This window comes from Urocitellus parryii, chromosome 10, assembly GCF_045843805.1.
Source record: "Urocitellus parryii isolate mUroPar1 chromosome 10, mUroPar1.hap1, whole genome shotgun sequence".
NCBI lineage: Eukaryota > Metazoa > Chordata > Mammalia > Rodentia > Sciuridae > Urocitellus > Urocitellus parryii.
Genome location: NC_135540.1, coordinates 135,382,172 through 135,395,907, shown reverse-complemented (window position 1 = coordinate 135,395,907; position 13,736 = coordinate 135,382,172).

Here is a 13,736-nt window from a genome sequence, read left to right as displayed (position 1 = left end):
AAGCTAGGCAGTGTCAGGACCAGATCTGATGCTGAAAGGTAAATTTTCATTCAGACTCTCACTGTGTGATAAATGGCACAAATGGCCACCTGCGCTTTCCATTCCTGCCTGCACACTGTTGGCTGTGTGCCTTGGAGCTCTTTCCATCAACAGTAGAAGATATTCTCCCTGCTCACCTCTCTTGAACCTGGACTTGGCCATTTGACATCAGGAAAAATGATGCAGAGTAGAAAAGAGCTCACACATTAGGGTTTTCTCTGTCTTGCTGATCTCAGAATCCTGAGACCATCATGGAAATGGGCCTGAGCTAGCCTTCTAGGGGAAGAGAAGTCACGTGGAGGAGACTGAGACACTGATGTCAACAGCCTACCCAACTGAGAGCCATGGGTGGTCAATCTAGATTATACAGCTTCCAGTCAATACCTGCTGAATACGGGGCAAGGACAAGCCCCACAGAGATCAGCACACTGATCTGGCCCGCAAGAGCTGCCCAGCCCATGCACCACAAGAAAACAAAAAGCTGCCACTTGAAGCAACTGGTATAGGGATAACCTTAGTATCAACTTCTGTCTGCACATACCAACACGATTCAATGATATTAGGCAAAGGAAGAAAACGAAAAGTCCAGAAATCAATCCCAAGTGTGTTTTTTCTTTTCTTTTTTTTTTTTTTTAGTAATATAAAGCAAGATCTGGGAATGTCGTTCAGTGGTAAAGCACTTGCCTACCATGTGGGAGGCCCAAGGTTTAATCTTCAGTATTTCCAAAGGCAACAAAAAGTTAATACATGGCCAAGGTGATATTTCAAGGCAGTAGAAAAGTGATTGATTATTTAATAATTAGTCCTAGCATAAGGTTATCCTTCTAAAGAAAATAGGTTTGGCTTCCTATTTCACATTAATCATTTTAAAGTAAATGAAAAAGCTACTTAAATGTAAAAAAAAAAAAAAAACAGAAAATCAAGGGAACACATATTTACCTATACAACCTAGGAGGTGGAGAGACCCTTCTAGATGCAGAAAACCCAGAAGCAATAAAAAGAATACTGATATAATTAGCCACTGTGATGCTTAATTTTGTCAGCTGAGCTACAGGGACTGATATTTAGTCAAAGAGCATTCTGGGCTTGTGTATTGAAAGAAATTAATACCTATATCAGAAGACTCAGTGAAACAGATCTTCCTTCTAATGTGGAGAGGCCTCATCCAATCAGCTGAAGGCCTGACTAGGTAAACAAAAGGTTTCTCTTTCTGAGAGGAAGAAGGAGCTCTGGCCTGACAGCTTCACCTGAGACGTCAATATTTTCTGGATTTTGGACTCCAACTGAAGCTCCAGCTGTTGGTCCTGGGCCTGCAGGTTTAGAAGTGGAGCTCACACCATCAGCTTCCTGGGTCTCTATCTTACATTTGCAGACCTGGGGACTCTCAAACTCCATAATCATATGAGGCAATTTATTATAAGAGATCGTTAAAAAGACAGAAAGAAAGACACACAAACACATCCCATTGGTTCTGTTTCTCTGGAGGACTCTGATTAATAAAACTATTAAAATAAAAAATACATGTATGCCAAAAGATGCCATGGAGCCAATGAATAAATGAGTGAGACGATTGGAGGCAAATAGGAATGCAGATGACAAATAAAATACTAGTAAAGTAATTGTATATTACCAAAAATAAAACAGTAACATCTACAGAGGTGTAAACTACAGATGAGAAAATTCAGGGGGACAGAAAACACATAAAAAGATGCTCAAGTTCACTCATCACCAGGGAATATCAAGGCAGGACCTCCTATATCCACCTGCAGGCAAGAGCAAAAACGCCCAGTAACACTGGTTGCTGGTGACAATGGGGGAATGTACTCAAATATATGACTTAGAACTGTTACCTATTAAGCCTTTTTATAAAGAAAATGGTGACATCTATTCAAATGTAAAAGTCTAAAAAGTCTACGTTCTACTCAGGAATCCATTTCAACCAAGGAATCTCACTCTCAGGAATTGATCCCAAAAAATAGAAGGAACCATACATAAGCACATTTAATGCAGCATTGCCAAAAATGGAAACAAAAGACACAACACATCCATCAGTAAAAGGTGGTGGAATGAATTCTACAGCAACTACATGTAAAATACTGAGTAGGCATTAAAAATAAAAATAAATTTGGGCAAAAACAGTTAACTTAATGGAATTCTTACTAGGTAATGATAAATTTTAAAATGTGGAGATTGTAGGTAGATACATACATGTGGATTGAATGCAATGATATTTTCCCAAAGCAAACAATGAACTCCAAATCCCTTCACTTATGCATTTATTGATGAATAGATATCTGTATGGTTTCAAATGGCTATGGAAACATGGGAAAAATATCAGAAAAAAAAAAGATGTGCTTCTAGTTAAGATGGATTGACAGGAGGGGATTGAGAAGATATTTGGCAAGAATAATAGCAGAATTAGAGATAGGAAAAAAGGGATGACAACACGTAATAAAACAGTTACCTGGTATAATTTCATTGTATAAAATATAAGTTAATCTATAAAAATAGAATACAACATTATGTATATAATACATATATACACACATACACATCTGCACTGACACAGTGGTTTGTAAAAATATCCATCTATCAATTGACAATTTATTCTTGAGCACCTACTAGGTTCCAATTATTGTTCTAAAGATACAGTATTAAAAAAAGGCATAAAAATCCCTGCCGAGATGGGGTAGGCACAGAGTAATGAAAGCATTCTATTATACTATATGCTTATAACAATTATGCAATATAATAGGTTTTATTATGAATAATTGGTAAGTACTATGGAGAAAAACAGTTCTTGGAAGAGGTTTACAGAATGCCACAGTTCAGCGAGTGGTGCAAGTTTCAATGAGGTGGCTCGAAAGGTGTTCACTGCAACGGTGATCTTTGAATAAAGTCTTGAGAGAGTTGAGTGAATAAGGAGGTTGGGGAGGAGGCTGTAGAAATGGTGCAGGAGACAGGTGGCAGTGACCTAAACCAGAATGGCGGTGATGGAGGAGGTCCAAAGTGGTTGGATTCTGAATATATTCTGAAGAAAGAGCAGAAGAATTTGCTGAAGGATTCAGAGGAATGTGGCAGAGGAAAAGTATTTACAGATAGCTACAAGATTTTGGAAATTGAACCAAAGAAATTATAGGATTTTCATAAACAAAGATCAGGCAGCATTCAAGTAGAGCCAGTTTGCAGGGTCAGGAGAGGTGGGAGCGTTAAAAGTTCCATGTTGGCCAGTTTAACTTCCAAGAATCAATGAGACAGACAGGACGGCAGTAAGTAGGCTATTGGATATAGAAATTTAGAATTCAGGCAACAGTCTGCTCTGGAGGTATAAATCTGACAGTCAGCAGCCCAAAGGGTTTTAAATTGTGGAACTGAATATTATGATCAAGGGAAGAGTGCATTCGAGAACAGAAAAGGCCCAAGGACTAAACTATGAAAGATAATAGACATGCTCTAAATTCACAACACATACATGGTATAAAATGACAAATAGCAAATTCCAAACTAGTGAGTATGATTGTTTGGTTAAAAGGAAACCTGAACCCTTACATTATTCCATATGTGTGTATGTATGTAACAAAGAGATAGCACAAGGGTACACTTGAAGTTAACAATGACTACTTTGGGCAGTGGAAATGGAGAGGATCATTAATCATGTCTTCATATATCATTGTATTTTTGTTCATTTTTATATGTTTCAACAGGTAGTTGTTATAATTTGTAAAACATTAAAATAAAGAACAGAAAAGAGTTTCCTTCCCCCTCAAAATAGTCCTTTCTGATTTACCTCTAGGTGAGAGGATTAATAACACAAATTCTGTACACAGTCTTGTACAAAATCTAAGACCAAATTGGCAGGGCAGAAAGACATCTTGCTGCTCCACACATACACAGCCTATCAGCTACAGAGTCCAAGGGAGGAGGCTGGCATTAAAACATCTCTGTAAGCAAGAGCTCAGCCCCAGGGAAAGATTCAGCCCATCATCTTTGACAGAAATTGGGCTGGAGAAAAGACGTATTTATTCTGGAACGAAAATTAGGAAAAGTGCTTTCATAGAGGCAGAAAGTTTCAAGTAGAAAACATGAAGAGGAGGAAGAGAAGGAAGGGCCTCACATGCTGGACTGGACCTGGAGGAAGAGCTCATCCTGGTTGCATGAGCAAGTTCTGGCCCAGAGACAAATATCAAGCATATAGTATATTGGATCAGACTGTTGGCTCTGGACTCCTCCAGACTGCTGTAGGTCCAGCTCTGCCATTCATCTCACCAGACCCAAGTACTGCACCTCTTTGTATCTCCATCTCCTTATATGGAAATAATAGGAGGAAGAGGAGAAGGGTGATGATGATGATGATAGTACCTCCTTCATACAAGTGTTTTGACCAAATAAGGCAATTCTTAAAAAAAACTTAATTAAATGCCCAGTATATGGCAAACACACTAAATTCTTACCGTTATTACATTATCAAAATAAACTTCAAAAAATCAGTGCAGTTAATATTATGGGTTGAATTGTGTCTGCCAGAAAGGTATGTTGAAGTGTTAATATCCAGCATCTGTGAAGAATGACCTTATTTGGAAACAGAATTTTATTTTTAAAAATTTTTTATTCTAATTTGTTGTATATGACAGAAAAATGCATTAAAATTCATGTGACATATATATATATATAGAGAGAGAGAGAGAGAGTAATTTTCCATATCTTTGCTTGCATACAAATTATATTCACGCCATTCATGTCTTCTTCATATATGTATTTAGGGTAGTAAATGTCCATCTCATTCCACCATCTTTTTTTTTAACCTCCTTGCCGCCATCCCTCTCCTTTGCCCTATCTAGAGTTTGTCTAATCTTCCCATGTTCCCCATCCCAACCCCACTATGAATCAGCCTCCATATATCAGAGAAAACATTCAGCATTTGGCTTTTTTGGGATTGGCTAACTTCACTTAGCATTATATTCTCCAACTCCATTCGTTTACCTGTAAATGCCATAATTTTATTCTCTTTTATTGCTGAGTAATATTCCATTGTGTACATATGCCACATTTTATTTATCCATTCATCTATTGAAGGGCACCTAGGTTGGTTCCACAGTTTAGCTATTGTCAGTAAACATTGATGTGGCTGTGTCCCTGAAATATGCTGTTTTTAAGACCTTTGATTATAGACCAAGGCGTAGGATAGCTGGGTCAAAAGGTTATTCCATTCCCAGTTTTCCAAGGAATCTCCATACTGCTTTCCATATTGACTGCACCATTTTGCAGTCCCATCAGCAATGTATGAGTGTGCCTTTTCCCCACATCCTTGCCAACACTTATTGTTGTTTGTATTCTTAATAGCTGCAGGGTTTTTTTTTTGCAGATGTAATTGAGACATGGTCATACTGGATTAGGGGAGCCTTAAGTCAATGACTAGTGTCCTTAAAGAAGAGAAAAATTTGGACACAGACACACAGGCAAAATATCATGAGGAGACACAGATAGATCTCAGAATGAAGCAGCTCTAAATTACAGGAAACTAAGGATTGCCAATAACCACCAGAAGCTTGGAGAGAGACAGGGAATGCTCACTCCCCCTTGACCTCCCAAAGTAGCCAACCCCGTTATTTTGATTTCAATCTTCAAGTCTCCAGAACTTTTACATTAAAAATTTCTCTTGTTTTAAGCCACCAAATTTATAGTGTTTTTAAATGTCAGCCACAGGTAATTAAAGACATGGAAGCCATTGGAAAACCTTGCTAATAGAGCCTCACTACCACAGAAAGCATTTTGGTTTGAGGATTATGGTCTTATGAATTTAGGCAAGCTAACTAAAGTGAAATATTGCTTCATCCTTTCTATTCACCAAAACCCTCCTATAGGGGATTTCCTAGTAATTCAGAGAGGACAGAGATGGCCACAGTCCTTGAAAAACAAATCCTTTGGATGCAATAAGCATTATGCAACAGTGTAACCTGATGGGCTGAACTGAATACCAACATAGAACAGGATTTTTATTGAAGTCCCTGAATGATCATAAAAGGTCATCATATTAAAGCTTATGGGCCATTTTCACAGGAAAGAGAACAAAAATTATAAATATTGACTCTTATATCTACCTATTGCCATTCACTATTTTAAATATTTTTTTTAATTTACTAACCTATTTAATTCACATTATAACCCTTTACAGTAGGAATAAAGAGCAGTTGATACTTTTATTTTTTTGCATTTGTTGTCAAATGGTATTACCTAACAACACTTGCAAAATGCCTTCTACACAAATTCAAACTACCAAAGATACATGTTCCCTTGCCAGGGAACAGTTTTCCCTGGGAAGAAGTTTCCCTGGCAGGGATTATATTTCCCAGTCCTCTCATATTCATCTGGGTAGGGTTTTGTTAGTAGATTATGGCCATTGAAATATAAACAGAGGTGATTTGCATTTAGTCCAGGACAAAGGATTTAAATGTATGGCAATCCTTCCCTCTTTCCTTTCAGAAGCTGAGTGTATGTAGAAGATATCCATCCTCAGCTCTCCGCAGGAGTTCACTCTGGGCTTCTTTGGCATACATTTATCCTATTTGGATTATCATTATTTTTGCCATCATTATAATAATTATCAAAGAACATTCACCTTTTAGAAAAAAGAATGAACACTTGAAATTCCCCTCTTACATGAAGTCATCCCTACCAAAGAAATTGAAAACTCACTTCCATGTATCCAATGTTTGAAGTTTGGGTCAAGAGAAAAACCTTTTTTGATGCATTTGTACATTTTCTTGCCAAGTCCCTTCCAAGTAAGGACCCTATTTTCCCTGAAGTTGTTTGGAAATGACACTTCAGCTTGACAATTGCTGGCATTCAGACTGTGACTCCAGCTGTGAAGAGAGATAAAGGTGGTGGCTAGACCTGGCCGATCAAACTCACCCAGCCCTTCATATCTGGGCAACTGATGGGTCATAAACAATTTGGGAACATGTCTACCTCACTGAGTAGCTAAGCAGATGAAAAGCTCATTTCCTCAGATGGCAAAGGAAGTTTTCAACCGCAGGGTTGTCTGGAAAAAGAGAAACAGAGAAATGAGTATTCACAATATTGGATACCATTTTGAAGCTGGTCCTTAAAAGCCAATCTTCTCTTTCCTAATTATCACTGATTGAAACAAATACACGGTGGACATTCAATCACTCTATTTTCCCTAGTGCAATGCTATTGAGTGCTGTTTGAATTGTTTTGGGTTTTGTTTTGCTTTTGTCTTCCTGAGTCTATCAGTTTATCATTTACAGACCAAAGATTTGCCTCCACATCAGGGTGGCAGGAGAGAAGTGTGTAGGGCAATCTATTGTGAATGTTCTTTGTAGGTCATTTCCTTCTCCTTGGCACTTGGTGTCCACTGTCGTGACCTAACTCTACCATAGGAGCAGGAAAGCAGCCCAGGCAATTTGTGAACAAACAGGAATGGTCCGACTGCAATAAAGATTTACTTACAAAGCAAACATTTCAAATAAAATTAGAAAGATGAAGGAAATCCAAGGCCACAAGCCTAGGGGGTCACAGGGGTATTCAAGGGAAAGACCTGAGATTAAAGCCGGGTTGGGGGGAGGTTAAGGGGAGGGGGGGTACTTTAAAAGAAGTCCAAAGTATCAGGGGCCCGATGAAGCAGCACAGGACAGACAGTGATTGAGCTATAGGTCTATGTGTCCTTGATGGATTATTTATACAGTGAGGGAAAGAAAGAAATCAAGGCAGATTATGACTAAGTATTTTATTTGAGAAACAAGGTCACACGACATGGGAGATTAGAAATCAAAAGTTCCTTTTAGTCAACACATGATTTGCAAGCTGTTTTCTTATAAAATGCTGAATCAGGGAAATCTTCCTGTCTAAGCCTCTATTCCCAGATTTTGGAAATAAGTTATAGCATATTCCAGCTCACAGAGTGGTTTTGAAGAAAAGTGCTTAATGGAGGATCTGGTATAAAATAGGTTAACCGTAAAAATTGTTTTCCTTCCTCCTCATTTATTCAGTCAACAGCTATTTATTTTATTTTGTATCAAGCACATACTAGGCACTGGGGTAGGAATTGTTGAAGAGTCACTCAGCATAATCCTCATGGACCACAGAAACGTTCCAGAGGAATGTATACAAATCTGGGTGAGAAGATGGATGGATGTTGATGTAGACCATTAGTTCTTAACCAGGGCTGACTTGGCCTCCCAGGGGACATTTGGAATTTTCTAGAGACATTTTGGGGTGTCATTTTAGGGAACATAGGCAATTGGAATCTAACGGTGGAGGTCAGGAATACGGGATAAAGTGCTAATATGCATCAAATAGCCCCACCCAGGACAAATAAGTATTCATCTCAAAATGTTAATACCATTTTGAAATGCCTTAATACAGATAATGTGTGTGTGAGTGTGTGTGAATGTGTGTGTGTGTACACGCGAGAGTGTGCACAAGAGAGAGAAATGGGTGAGAAGGTTAATACAAATGAACAAAAGGGTGTGAAGAAAAATAATAGTTTCTGGAGAGATGGGGGGCTAATTTATGTACAAATATCAAGGGAGTTTTCCTTGAAGAAATGAGTCCTGAATAAAATAAAGCCTCTGCCTTGGTGATACACAGGAAAAGAATTTTCCTGATAGAACGACTAAGTCTTGTAACTGACCACCTGTCCAAGTCTTAAAAACTCTTGAATCCCATCATAAATGTGGATTATTAGTCATTAATTTTTGCTTTAATCTTCAAGTATTTATTCACCTCTTTTTTTTTCACATTTTGACAATCATGATTGAGACAAAGGTTTTTAATTTGAACAGACTTAGAATCAAATCCTGGATTCAGAACTGATTATATAACCTTGAAAATTTTTATTTTTAATCTTCCTACTCTGGATTGTTTACTTATAAATAATCTTAATAATAGCAAATACACAAAATGTGCTTATTTCTAAAATCTCGGGAAAATACAAGGGAGACCAATAGAGGAAGTTGAGAGGGAGGGTGGAGTGAAGGATATGGGAAATACTACCAAATTATGCTATACTTATATATTAATAATAATAATAAAAATATTACATATGTATGTAATAAGCACTATATATAGTTTATTCTATATATGTGTAATTATATTGCACTAATTAAAATAATAATAATAATAATAATAATAATAATAATAATAATAATCAATAGAGCAGAGCAAGTAGATCAGAGGGCCAGAGGAAGGAAGGGAAAAGAAAGGTACTGGGCAAAAAGATGAACCAATTAGGTGTATGTATGAATATAGCATAACAAATCTCATTATTATGATAATTATAACTCAACAATTAAAAATAAAGGTTCTTTCTGCAAACTAAATGAAATAGCTCTTGGAAAATGTTTATGCCATGTCTGACATAATATAAACAACCCTCTTTGTCTCATCCAATTGTCTTAGGAATGGGAGTGGAGAGAGATGTGAGGCATTGCCTCCTGCCTTTTTCTGTTTGTTAATTAAATAATACATTAATAGGCTTTTCTTTTTTTTCTTTTTTTATTTTTTTGCTTTTCTTAGTCTATCCTTTTTCTTTAGCATTCTCCCTCTGAATAAGTTCCAAAGTTAAACAGATGCAGTCTTCTTGGCAGGAGTAGAAGAGTTTGTCTTTTGAGAGTTTAGGCTTAGCAGGAGTGAAGCCAGGGAGCTGTCCAGCAGGGAGTGAGAAACTATAGACCAGATCATAGAAGCAAAGTCAATTCCCATGCTAGCAACTGGAGAGACATCCACCTTCACAGCACTGGAAAGGAAGAAGTCTTCCAGGAGAGCAAATTTGACTGAGCCTAAGAGAAAGCTTTCATGTAAAGAAGGACACATATCAAGTAGACAGGGTGACCAGAGAAAGGAGTTTTGCAAAGGATGGATGTAGTCAGCAGAATCAGAAAAGTGTTGAAGGTGGATGAAGACAGAGTGGAAACTGCTAGATTCAGTCATTGCAAGGGCACTTTAAACTGTCCAATAACTAATTTAGTAGGAGGGAGTGCACAGATCTATTGGAACACAATGGCACACAGGCAGTGTATGTGTATGTAGGATGTGTTCAAGATGCTCATGGAGAAGATAATGAACAGGTGGATCACATCTGAAAGAGCATTGAATTGGGCAAGTTGTGAAGGAGCCGTGGAAGAGAAGCTGTGTGAAGGTAGGCAGTGCTGTGAAGCCCAACAGCTCTCACGCTGTCAACTCTTCTTCGTTGGGTCAATGAGGAGTGAATTAGGGCCTGGACCACAATCAAAAAGTTTGAACTATTGCTTTGGGACTTTGTCAAATCGCTCTAGAGATAAAGCAAGCACTGCTGAACTGGGGTAGGAGTGACTGAGGTCACAGGGAATCAGCTTGCCGTGGATAGACCTCCACTGTTGTGTGGATCTCTTCATCAGCGGTGGCTGGCACACGGTAGAGCAGAAGCCAGAAGATGACAGACAGTGGATGACTTGGGACAGCACGCTGAGAGGATGAGAGTGAAGAAGGTTGGAGTTGGAAGAAAACACCTCAGAGAGGCAGCAGGTGAAGGTTTGGTCCAAATTTGGTGTTCATTTTGGCTGGGAAGAATTGAGGGGAAAACAGGAATAAAGAAAGAAATTATTTATCAAGCATGCATTGCACATCTACCCTGTAAGCACTCCTACATGAGGCACAGGGGAATAAACACAGGATCCACTGGGAAAGGAAGATAAATTGTCACCTGGAGGGTCCTAGGGATCATCATATTCCAAGGGAAAGAAAACCCTTGAAATGACCTTGAACTTGAGAGGGGACTTATTGATAAGGGCAAGGATATATCTCATAAGGGTAAAGGGGTAAAGGGCAGGGTGGACACTGGGTCTTCAGCAAGGACTAGAAACTAGAATAAGAAAGCTTTGTGGAACCCAATCCTCTACCTTCTCAATTCCTAATGTATGGAGTCCTAGCATCTCTCATATCTGTAAGTCTCCCTTATTGGCAGTCTGGCTTTCTCTTTTGTATTTTCTTATTAATGTTTTAGCAATCAACATTTTACTCAATTAAGAACTCAAGCAAAGTGAATTAGGGTCACTGTGTACTGATACCAAATTCTAGGGAATCACATGACCTCTTCGGCCCTGCTAAGGGGTTGGCTTCCTCTGGACAAGATGCTCACCTTTCAGTAAAGCAGTCATAGTGGAGGCTTGCAGGATTATTTGTGAAAAGCATGAGAGAATGTAAACAGGGTGGAGACTTGAGAGAAAAGAAAAAGAAAAGAGGGTTTGAGGGTCAGAGTCTCAGAGGAAATTTGATAAAGCTTCCATTGCTCTCACTGCAAAGTATAGGTGCCTTGGGAACAATCACATGCCCCATATATCAGGGTACTATTTTCTAGACTCTGCAATGCATATTAGTGGGGTAAGAGCTCACCCTGAATTCCCTAAAAGTAGAGACTGAGATAAAGGCTTGCATGCAAGCAGTTTTTTTAGGAATGAGATCCTAGACAATAGGAGTAAGACTCTGGGACATGAAACAAGGGAATGCCACATGGTCATCAGTTCTGAAAAATTTTTTTAAAAGATTCATTTGAAAGGTTTCTCAACTGTCTTCTCAGGAGGCAGAAAAATGTATCCATCACCCTGACCCTGCTGTCGAAGGATAGACCCACATTTATAGGTCATGCCTGTACAATTCATTCCAAAATCCAGAGTCAGAGAAAATGCAGGGCAGGGTGTGAGAGAGATTCACAGCAGAACAGATGAGATGCTATCAGCTTACACCTGATGGAACTGGTCCAACCTGCCAAAAATTGGCCATTAGAGCAGTAGTTCCATAAGATATGGGGACAGCAGAGTACGAGGTCATGCACATGGGGATTTCTGGACAAGCACTATCAAAAATAAACAGCATTTGAGATCAGGCTCAGGAACTCCCATTCATGGGCACTGGCTGCTTCATAATGGTTCTCCTGAATTCACCAGATGCTGGCCAGCCATGAAGAAGAGGGTAGAATGTAACATGGTAGAGAAAGAAGAAGAAGAAGAAGAAGAAGAAGAAGAAGGAGAAGGAGAAGGAGAAGGAGAAGGAGAAGGAGAAGGAGAAGGAGAAGGAGAAGGAGAAGGAGAAGGAGAAGGAGAAGGAGAAGGAGAAGGAGAAGAAGAGAGAGAGAGAGAGAGAGAGAGAAGAGGGAGAAGAAATCACATTAAATTTTCCCAATAACATTGCAGTTTAAATGTTTGCCTCCAATTAAAGATGAACAAAATTATGCTCAAAATTAAAATCTAGGTCTTCTCATCCACAATATCTCTTCAAAGGTTCATCAGATACATCCCCTGCCTTTGAAAGCTTGCAGTCGTGTGGAAGGAAAAACACACAACAAATTAGACCATATGGGCTATTCAGGCCACCCAGGAGGAAAAAGCCAAGAATTGGACTTAGAATTCCAAAGGTTGGGTAGATGCATTCCAATATACTGTTGATTTGGGCACTAAATAACTTTAGGAAATCTAGGGTATAAAGCACTCAGAAAAGTATGATTTTTTTTTCTTTCTACTACCATTAAATACATTTCTTCCTTTCTTTATTCCTGTTTCCCCCTCAATTCTTCCCAGCCAAAATGAACACCAAATTTGGACCAAACCTTCACCTGCTGCCTCTCTGAGATGTTTTCTTCCAACTCCATCCTTCTTCACTCTCATCCTCTCAGCCTGTTGTCTCAAGTCATCCACTGTCTGTCATCTTCTGGCTTCTGCTCTGCAGTGTGCCATCTACTGCTGATTCAGCTATTGGGAATTTTGGAAGGAGAAATGAGAAGAAGAGCACACATTACCTGGTGAGTCCAGCTGAGCTGATGTCATGCTGGAGATTTTGGTAGAGGGTCAGGACTACGACTACGACCCTAGGAGCAGTGAATATAGCAGATGCACCTCTCTACATGTTGTCTTTAAGGGATAAACACTTGAGAACTAAGTGGGGCTGCTCAGGACTCTAATTCTTGCTAGTATTCCAGGTGGAATCATTCCAAAACAACACAAATCATGAGAAAGCATAAAATGCCAAACTGTGGGCAGAACTCAAAGCTGAGATTAAAAAAAATATATGTTGACTGTCACCAACCCAACTGTCCCATTTATGTGGATTTCTCAAGCGATAGTATCTGGCAAGGAGCACAGCAGAGTCCAGTACACTTGGTGTGAATGATGTTGGGCAAGATATCTAGCAGGTGAGTGGAGGAAGCCAGTTTGAATCTTCATGGTCTTACATGGTTCCATTACTATATACTGAGACTGTCTGTCAAGCACTTTCCTTCCTCTCCAGTTCCCACAACCAAAAACATGCATATGCATGTCTCCCTCTGATACATGCATGCATTCATGCACACATTTTAATAAGAATTGGCAGAAACATAAAAGATCATAACACCTTGGAGACACAGGTTCTCAGTGGGTAGTCATTTCTTGTTCCTAAGAAAATTCCTTGAGACTAATAAGAATAGCTACCAGTTTTCTGGAGCTGAAGTTGAACCAGTTCTCTCCTACTTAATGTTCAGAATAACTCTTTGAGATGAGTATTTATTATGCTCATTTCACAGATAAAGAAGCTTCAGTTCAGGGAGATTAGAAATTTGGGCAAAGTCCTGAGCTGGTAAATCATGAGGCTAAGATTCAATTCCATGTCTCCCTGACTTGACAGGAACTTGATTTGATTGAAAGCTCAGGTCTTCCCAGTGCACACAC